The following is an 8982-nucleotide window of genomic DNA, read 5'->3' on the forward strand; positions in this document are numbered from 1 at the left end:
CACCCAGTGCATCCCAAATTCTTGCCTTGCATCCAGGAAGAATCAGGTTACATGTACTTGAAAGACGGTGAATGCGGGGATTTTATTTGGTGATGGAGGTGGCTCTCAGTGGGATGGGAAGCTGGAGAGGGGATGGAGTGGGAAGATGATGTTCCCCTGGAGTTCAGCCCTCCTGAAGCTGATCTCCTCTCTGACTGCCCCCAGCTGAACTCCTCTCAGGTGCTTCCTCTCTTCTCTCATTCTCTGCCATGCCGCTCTGCCGCTCTGCCGTGCTTCTGCTCGTGGAGCAGATTTTTATGGGTACAGGATGGGGGGTGTGATGGGCCAGGGTGGTCTTGGAAAAGGCAACAGTTGGGGGCAAAAACAGGAATGCCCATTCCCATTTAAGGCCTCAGGTGTCCAGGCTTGAGGGTGGGGCCTTTGCTGGGGAACCGCCCTCTACTACCCGGTATTTCCTTGCCTCCTGTCCATATCAGTAGTATGAGTGAAGTGAGACCTTCCTGGGCAAACCCAGACATCTGGTCCCCAGGGTTAGCTCTGGCTCCACTGAGCAGCACCAAAGAGCATGGAGATGCTCAGCATGTGGCAGTTGGAGAGAACAGCATCACCCTTTGTTGGCTCCTGGTTCTAGTGCCTAATTGTGTTCTAGATCTCGACAGGGCATGGCCAGTGGGGATTAAAACAGGACAGAATATTCTCCTTTTTGCTATTTCCGTTTTTTTAAAGGTTACATTCTCAATACTCTAGTAGTCTAGCCTATCAGATCTCTTGTGTGAATCTGAAAGTTAGATTGCAAAATTTCAATCTCACACATTTTTTTCCATTTTAATTTTAATTTAAGCCGTGAAATCTAGCTTAAAATAAACTTAGAGTAGTTTTTTGTTTCTTACGGGAGATGGCATAGCCCTTAGATTATTCACTGTCTCTTTCTGAAGAATTTAACGCAAACATGGATATCAGACCAAATCATACAATTTATATCAACAACATGAATGACAAAATTAAAAAGGAAGAATTGAAGAGATCCCTATATGCCCTGTTTTCTCAGTTTGGTCATGTGGTGGACTTTGTGGCTTTAAAGACCATAAAGATGAGGGGCAGGCCTTTGTCATATTTAAGAACTGGGCTCATCCACAAATGCTTAGAGACAGTTACAAGGATTTCCATTTTATGGTAAACCAATCCGAATACATATGCAGAAACAGATTCGGATATAATATCTGAAATGTGTGGCACTTTTGCTGACAAAGAAAAGAAAAAAGAAAAGAAAAAAGCCAAAACTGTGGAACAGACTGCAACAACCACAAACAAAATGCCTGGCTAGGGAACTCCAAATTCAGCTAATACCCAAGGAAATTCAACACCAAATCCTCAGGTCCTCGATTGTCCTCCAAACTATATTTTATTCCTTAATAACTTAACAGAAGAGACTAATGAGATGATGTTATCTATGCTGTTTAATCAGTTCCCTGGCTTCAAGGAAGTACGTCTAGTACCAGGGAGGCATGACATTGCTTTTGTTGAATTTGAAAATGATGGGCAGGCTGGAGCTGCCAAGGATGCTTTACAGGGATTTAAGATCACAACATCCCATGCTATGAAGATCACCTATGCCAAGAAATAACATTTGGGATAGTCATCTTTAAAGGACTTGGTGTTATTTATAGTGTTTGTTTTTCTAACATTTGGTTGGGTCATTGTAATAGAGATTGGGGAAGTGAAAGTGAAATTTTTGTGACGGACTTAAATTATCTAGTGCTTCTTTAGCCTTGGTGAATTATGAAATATGAAGGCCTTAATTTTGTACAATAAACTTTGATTTGTATTCTGTGAAAAATAAACTTACAGCTATGCTTTATATGCATTCTTTGGGGATAATGCTATCATATCAAGAATATCTTAGAGGTGTAATTGCATATATTCTCGCTTGTCACCCACACCAAAGCCATGAGGTAGGTGGCACAGTTGAATCATTTTTGAACATAGAACACGCCACTTTGATTTAAAATCAAATTATGGCAACTAGAGCTGGGCATGGTGGCTCATGCTTGTAATCCCAACATTGTGGGAGGCTGAGGTGGGAGGATCACTTGAGCCCAAGAGTTCAAGACCAGCCTGGGCAACATAGAGAGACCCTTGTCTCTACAGGAAAAGAAAAAATTAGCTAGGCATGGTGGCACAGCTGTAGTCCTAGCTACTTGGGAGTTGGAGGTGGGAGGATGGCTTAAGCTCAGGAGGTTGAGGCTGCAGTAAGTTGTGATCGTGCCACTGAACTCCAGCCTGGGCAACAGAACAAGACCTTGTCTCAAAAAAAAAAAGAAAAACAAAAACAAAAAACAAACATCAATAAATTGTGGCAACTAGGAAGAAAAAGGGTATGGAGAATCAATACCATTAAACATAGTCTTACTGATGACTTTTTTCCATACTTTTGGTTGAAGTATAAACATATAGATATATCATTCTAAAACCTACCATTTGTTGTTTTTTGTTCTGAGTAATCATAGCAAGCAGTTATGTTTGCAACCAACAGCCATTTGCACCTGTGCCCCCGAGTCCCCCGCCCAGAGCCTTGCCAGCAGAGCCACCTGTATTTAATACTGAAAACACTAGCTTTCCCAGCTCCCCTTGTTGCCATCAGCATCTAGTTAAATCCTGGTGAATTAAACCAGAAAGAAAGTCTTTCCTGGAGCTTTTGGAAAAAACCTTCCTCTTTAGTTAAAAGATCTATGCAAGGGAAAATTAGTGCCTCTTCCTTTTGGATACAGACTGAGCTGCAGCAGTTCTCTTGCAACCTCAAAGGGACAATCCTGAGGATAAATGACAACTCACTGAAGGTAGCTGAGCAGAAAGATGACAGTCACCTGGGTTATTTTCCACCTCATTAAGCCACTAAGCCAACATTGAAAATACCTACCTCTGGGCTTCTTGTTTTATGAAAAAACTAACATCTTTATTTTTCAAATCACATTTAGCATGCTGTTACTTGCATCTAAAAGCATCCTTAATGATTCGCTATATAAATGGTATTGCTGTAATTCACTATCAAACTTAATTTCCTTTTTATAGGAAACTTTTTGTAACATTGCTTTTAATCTCTTGAAATTAAACATCTAGGTAACAAAACTTCTAAACATAACTTTGAAATTCAATAGAATATTCTTACCGGAATATAAATGAGAAATGTTAAAAAATAATTTTAAAGAACAATATACATTTAAGTATGTAATGCTTGGGTACAACTACAACAGAAGGCATGATAAAGTAGTCAGAGCTTGTATACCTATGTAGAATCACTGAATATAATGGCTCTCACATGTAGCATGATACAGGTGTGCTTCGCTGGTGGCTCAAATTCCAACAGAGGTGTAGACATTAGTATTGAGATTTTTCAAAAGGTGAACAGCTCTTTGTAAAGTTCCAACCGAACAATCTACAATCTCACATGGACTTATGTGGTAGCTGCATTTTTGGAAAATTCAGTGTACATTTAGAACTGTACAAAAATTACTTTGTAACACAGAGTTAGGATCCAGAATCACAGATCTATAAATATGTTTTCACCTACAAGAATATCTGATGGTACAATTGGGAGCCAGGTGAGACTTTGGACAATTCTTTGCAATGCAGAATTAGCCTAGACATTGCAACATGTCTGGTGTCTCACCCAATAAACACTGACGGTGGCCCCCTGATTATTGTGACAACCAAAACATGCCCCGATAGGTTTAGAAAGCATCCTCTGGGGACAGTCCTGCAACCATCTCCCTCACCACAGAGGACAATGTCCTGGGGCAGGCACTCTTGGTTGTTTGCTCTGCATAGATGTCAGAAGCACTCCTTATTTCTGACTCTGCAAGTCTTAGACATGCTTCCATGGATGGGTAGGTGGAGGGAAAGTACAGAAGCAAATGGTGGATTGCTTAGGATCGGTGCTACTGCTGAATTTCAAGAGTCACTGGTTCATTGCTTTCTCGGTTTGTGTGCATTTTTCTCAAGGGATCCCCACTATGTGCAAGGAATGATGGTAGACACAGAGTTGACTAAGATTTCCTTCCTGCCCTCAGGGAGGTAGAAGACTAAAATAGAAGCAGAGAAAAGTATCAAATTTTAAGATGGCGCCGGTGTTCTTAGCCTGGGGTCCCAGGAATGTGCTTCAGGGGATCCTCTAAAACTCTTGAAATTACAGACAACAATGCATGTATGTGTGTGTGTGTGTGTGTGTGTGTGTGTGTGTGTGTGTGTGTGTGTGTGTGTGTGTATTTTTTTGAATAAAGGGTGTGTAGATTTAATCACATTCTCAAAGAATTCCAATACATAATAAAGGTTACAGCTGATGCACAGAGCAGGCTGATACACAGGTGGCAGCCTATTTGATGGATTTTTGGAAGTTGCCCCCTGCTCCAAATATCTCTTTTACTCATATTTCTTCCACTGAACTACCAATAGAGATTCATTCTAATGAATGGATAGTTAGCATGGATCTCTCCAACAGTGACACTCCAACAACTTTTAAGAAATGTCTGTTGAGCTTCTGCTGAGTACCAGGCACTGACCTAAGGACCGGGGATGCAGCAGTGAACAGAATGGAGCTCGCAGCCTGGTGAAGGAGCTGGAGTGGGAGCAATATGCAGATACGGGGAGCACTGAGGGGCAACTTGACCCCAAGGCAGTGGAGAGGTTCTCAGGAAGAGATAAGCGATCCTGGGCTGTGCTGATGTAGCTTGAGTAACAGCTAGCTGTCTTGTGTGAACAGAGGGTCCCAGTCCATGAGGACACTGCCTTGGGCCTGTGGATGCGGACAGGCTGCTGAGGCTGGAGGTGGAAAGCCTCTTCCCGCATTGGGCCTCAGCCGTGCCTCAGTTTTGCTTGAGTTGGCCTCTGGGGGAACAGGTGGGCCTTGCAGGATGACCCTGATAGCATTATCTGCATTTTGGTGTGTATTTGAGATTCCAGTTCACACGGGCTTCTAGTCATATGCTGCAAGAGTGTTTGTAAAGCAGACTGCAGACTCTCTGGGATTGAAGGGTGAAGGGGGAGGGAGGTTTATAACCTGGAAACTATGTGCTGACTGTGGCCCTGTTGAGATGCAGTGTGGTTTCTATGGGGTTCCTTCTGGACCTCATACATTTCAGTTTCCCCTGGAACAAGGCCTTTGCTGAGAAGGAAAACATACACTGGCCATGAAAATGCAGAGGCACTCCCTGGGTTGCTCCAAGCAGCTCTCTAAGCGGAGGCTTAGCTTGTCCTGAGGCCATCTTGTCTTTGGAAACCCTAACTAAGCAAAACACGTATCTTTTTATGCCTTCCCTTTCTTTACACAGACATTGACTAAAAAGGAGCAGGAATAACTGCCAATTCAGTAGGCTCCTTGCTCTTTTGTGCATTTTAAAGGCATTTGGTGTTTGGGATTTGGAAGAAAATCATGAGAACTGAGAAGCTCTGGCTGTCTTGGCGGGAAGCAGGCTCATTGTTTGCAGAGAGAGCTGGTTTCCATGGTTTTGGACTACAGACAGCTGCGTTTTTTTGTTTTTGTTTTTTTTTTTTTAAAGTAGTTTCTACTTGCAATTGGATCTAATAAATAGTCAAGGTAGCCAGTCTCCCAACAGCAAAAGGTCTTTGAGTTATTTGGAAACACCCTAGTATGTTATCATTCACGACCAACTGTACCTGGTTTTTAGTTATTAAAAGTCATGCATTCTCTCAGGATAGGGCCTGTTTGGCCCAAATTCTGCTTTATCAAGGGCAGCCAATTATATTTCAGGCTTAAGGTTCTAGTCTTAAAAGTAAACACATTCCTTTCTTTTAAACGACAGGAGACTTGGGATGGTCTGGGATAGGAACGCGGGGTGGGGACCTGCAGTCCTGCAGGCCTGAGAGGCAAGTGCTGGAGCTGAGGCCATGGGAGGCTCATGGCTTCCCCTCCTCCCCTAGGACCGCCGGCACAGCAACCATATGGTGCACTGTAGGGAAACTAACATGTGAAAAGTGGCCATTTTGCTTCTGTCACTGAAGTAGGACACAGGACAAACTTTTGCTTCTTTTTCCATGACCTATAAAGAAGAACAAATTAAACTAAAATGAAAATAACATTTTTCAGCTGGGCGCAGTGGCTCATGCCTATAATTTCAGCACTTTGGGAGGCCGAAGCAGGCGGATCACTTGAGGTCAGGAGTTCGAGACTAGCTTGTGGTGAAACCCCATCTCTACTAAAAATGCATCTCATGCTGAGGCACGAGAATCGCTTGAACTTGGGAGGTGGAGGCTGCAGTGAGCCGACATGGTGCCACTGCACTCCAGCCTGGGTGACAGAGCGAGACTTCATCTCAAAAAAAAAGAAAAGAAAGAACTTTTTTTTTTTTAAATTGGGACACTGGCTTGGAATTTAGAGGGATCAGGTAATGAATATAACAATTTCCACTGTTAGCAGCAATATTAAAGCAATTACAGGGTCCCTTGTATCTCCAGCAGCAGGCTTGGCATAGTGGATGGAACAGTGAGAAAGTCTAGGTCTCACCAGCATGCCAACATTACCTGTGGCCCTTACAACCTTTTAGCAGAAACCTATACTCTTTCTAAACAAGGGTGAATTGTGTGCTTATGCTTAAAACCTCTAATGCTGCCCCAAAAAATCTTTTGTAGGATGTTATGTTCTTTTCTCCCTTTGCTGAACTTATGGTTGGTGTTCTGGCTTACTTTTTATTCTGTTGGCTTTATTATCATTGGCCCTTTGGTTGCTATTAGATTTTCTTCTGTCTAGATCTTGCTTTCCAACTGGATTTTTAGTCCTTTGGGATCAGAGACTACCAGATCATTTAATTTTCTAATGTGTTCTGTTTCCCCACCTAAGATGGATTTCTGAGTCTGGCACAAAACCAACAGGGAATACGTCAGACTTTCCTTCCAATGACACTTTCGTCAAAGAGAACGAGAGATAACCCTTTCCCCATCTTCTTTAAGCATCATGGTTGCTGTGGGTTAGCAGTTTCTTAGGATCACTTACACACAAATTTACCACAAAATGTATAAACTGCAGAATGGAATCTATTGGAGAGCCTTGGTAGAATTAGATTAATGGTGGCCGGGTGCGGTGGCTCACGCTTGTAATCCCAGCACTTTGGGAGGCCGAGGCGGGCGAATCACGAGGTCAGGAGATCGAGACCACGGTGAAACCCCGTCTCTACTAAAAAATATAAAAAATTAGCCGGGCGTGGTGGCGGGTGCCTGTAGTCCCAGCTACTCGGAGAGGCTGAGGCAGGAGAATGGCGTGAACCCGGGAGGTGGAGCTTGCAGTGAGCCGAGATTGCGCCACTGAACTCCAGCCTGGGTGACAGAGCGAGACTCTGTCTCAAAAAAAAAAAAAAAAAAGAATTAGATTAATGGTGACTTAGAGTGGGATTGGAGAAGCTAAGGAGGGGCTGATGCTTTAATCAGTGCTGTAAGCACTACAACAACTTGTTTTTTTTGCAGCCACTGCCTGTCCTTTTGGCTAGAACAAGATTTCTCCCCTAAGTGACTTACATTTTCTCACTCTCAGTGGAAGATACATTTGGCTCAGGAACCATTATTTCTCTTCCTTGGGGACCAATCTGAAAGTAAAAATATTAATCATCTTCATAATCACAGATATTTCTTTTCATGTAACACAGCACTAAATCCTTCATGGCCAGGTAGATATGTTCAAATTAATTTGACTCACCCTGAAAAGAGAATTCCTAGGAGAAGAAGAAACTCAAAGATGTGCCCTCCAGGGTGAGGGTCCCAAAGACCTTCGGCCCAAACCCATTCTCGCCCCCCTGCAAACTCTGTAGCTTGGTTGACAGATGTGGTCCAGACTCAGGAAGATTGTCCTTAACCCAATCCAATCTTGTAAAATGATATATAAGTCACTTTCTCAAGTACACTTTCAGGTAATCAATACTATTTAAAAAAAAAAACTCATTGCAAGCTCAATGATAACATGTTAAAATTAGTGCATTTAATGTTGCTTTCAATTTATTGGAAATCTGAGTCACTGCTATGGTGAAATAAAAAGTGTCTACCTGTAGTCTATTGATGTGTGTAAGAGAGGATGATAGATGGGAAGGTAGATAAGAGTGAAGAGGAGAGTGGATGATAGGATAGAAGAGGAGGGAACAGGAAGGGACAGGGGAGAAATGGCAAGTAGACACACGCATGTATGAAACTGGTAAAAAAAAAAAAAAAAAGCAGCCCCCACAGCATGCTTGGAAGTGAGAATTGATTTTAGTCACCTCCCTTTTTCTAATATTCAATGTCTTCTGCAACTAGGAATACTGGTACATGATGTATGGTGTATGGAATTTGGTATCAGAAGATCTCGATTTGAATCCCAGCTCTGCTTTCTTCTAAGCAATGTGAGTTCAGGTAATTTACTTCATTTCTTGCATCTGAGTGGCCACGTGTGTGAAATACAGATAATACCCCCTCAGAATTACTGTAAGGACTCAACTATTAGGTTGATGCAAAAGTAATTGCCATTTTTGAAATGACTTTTAATGTCAAGACTACAATTACTTTCGCATCAACCTAATAGCATGTGTACCTTATGACCATCATAGAATGCTAGTTATTATCACATCCAGAGCCCTCTTAAAAGAGTCTTGTTGCTCTCTAAGAACTTACCTGCCTTGAACACAAATAACAGATATAAAATAGGTACTCTTCATTGTGTGTTTCACTATACAGAGAAACTTTAATATCTTGAAAGAACCTGAATAAGCAAAGATGTAATCATATTTTGAAAAGTGTTAACATGTATTTCTGTAAAATGTGAAAAAATGTACTCATTTAATATATATTTTTATTTTAAAAAGTTTTTTTAATTTTTTCTTATTATACTTTAGGTTTTAGGGTACATGTGCACAATGTGCAGGTTTGTTACATATGTATCCATGTGCCATGTTGTTTTGCTGCACCCATTAACTCATCATTTAGCATTAGGTATATCTCCTAATGCTGTCC

At 41.9% G+C, this 8982-nt stretch overlaps 1 protein-coding gene and 1 pseudogene across 4 annotated transcripts in view; one reads left to right on the forward strand and one right to left on the reverse strand.

Annotated features, from left to right (window-relative positions):
* The window catches only part of LOC116463124 (uronyl 2-sulfotransferase), a 442893-nt gene that overhangs the window by 67860 nt on the left and 366051 nt on the right, over positions 1-8982 (reverse strand). Inside the window, exons 12-14 of one of the 4 annotated variants that reach the window (XR_004246581.2) lie at positions 7522-7589; positions 5980-6053; positions 1929-4079 (exon numbers count right to left, since the gene is read on the reverse strand). The exons of 1 other annotated variant lie outside the window; for it this stretch is intronic. The gene's annotated coding sequence lies outside the window, so the exon portion shown is untranslated. Of the gene's footprint in view, positions 1-1928; positions 4080-4244; positions 6054-7521; positions 7590-8982 lie in introns of those variants that run through there. 2 more of the 4 variants (XR_004246579.2, XR_004246582.2) reach the window with 2 other exon arrangements.
* LOC116463125 (U2 small nuclear ribonucleoprotein B''-like) lies at positions 323-1920 on the forward strand (annotated as a pseudogene).

This window comes from Hylobates moloch, unplaced genomic scaffold (genome assembly GCF_009828535.3).
Source record: "Hylobates moloch isolate HMO894 unplaced genomic scaffold, HMol_V3 SCAFFOLD_26, whole genome shotgun sequence".
Lineage (NCBI taxonomy): Eukaryota > Metazoa > Chordata > Mammalia > Primates > Hylobatidae > Hylobates > Hylobates moloch.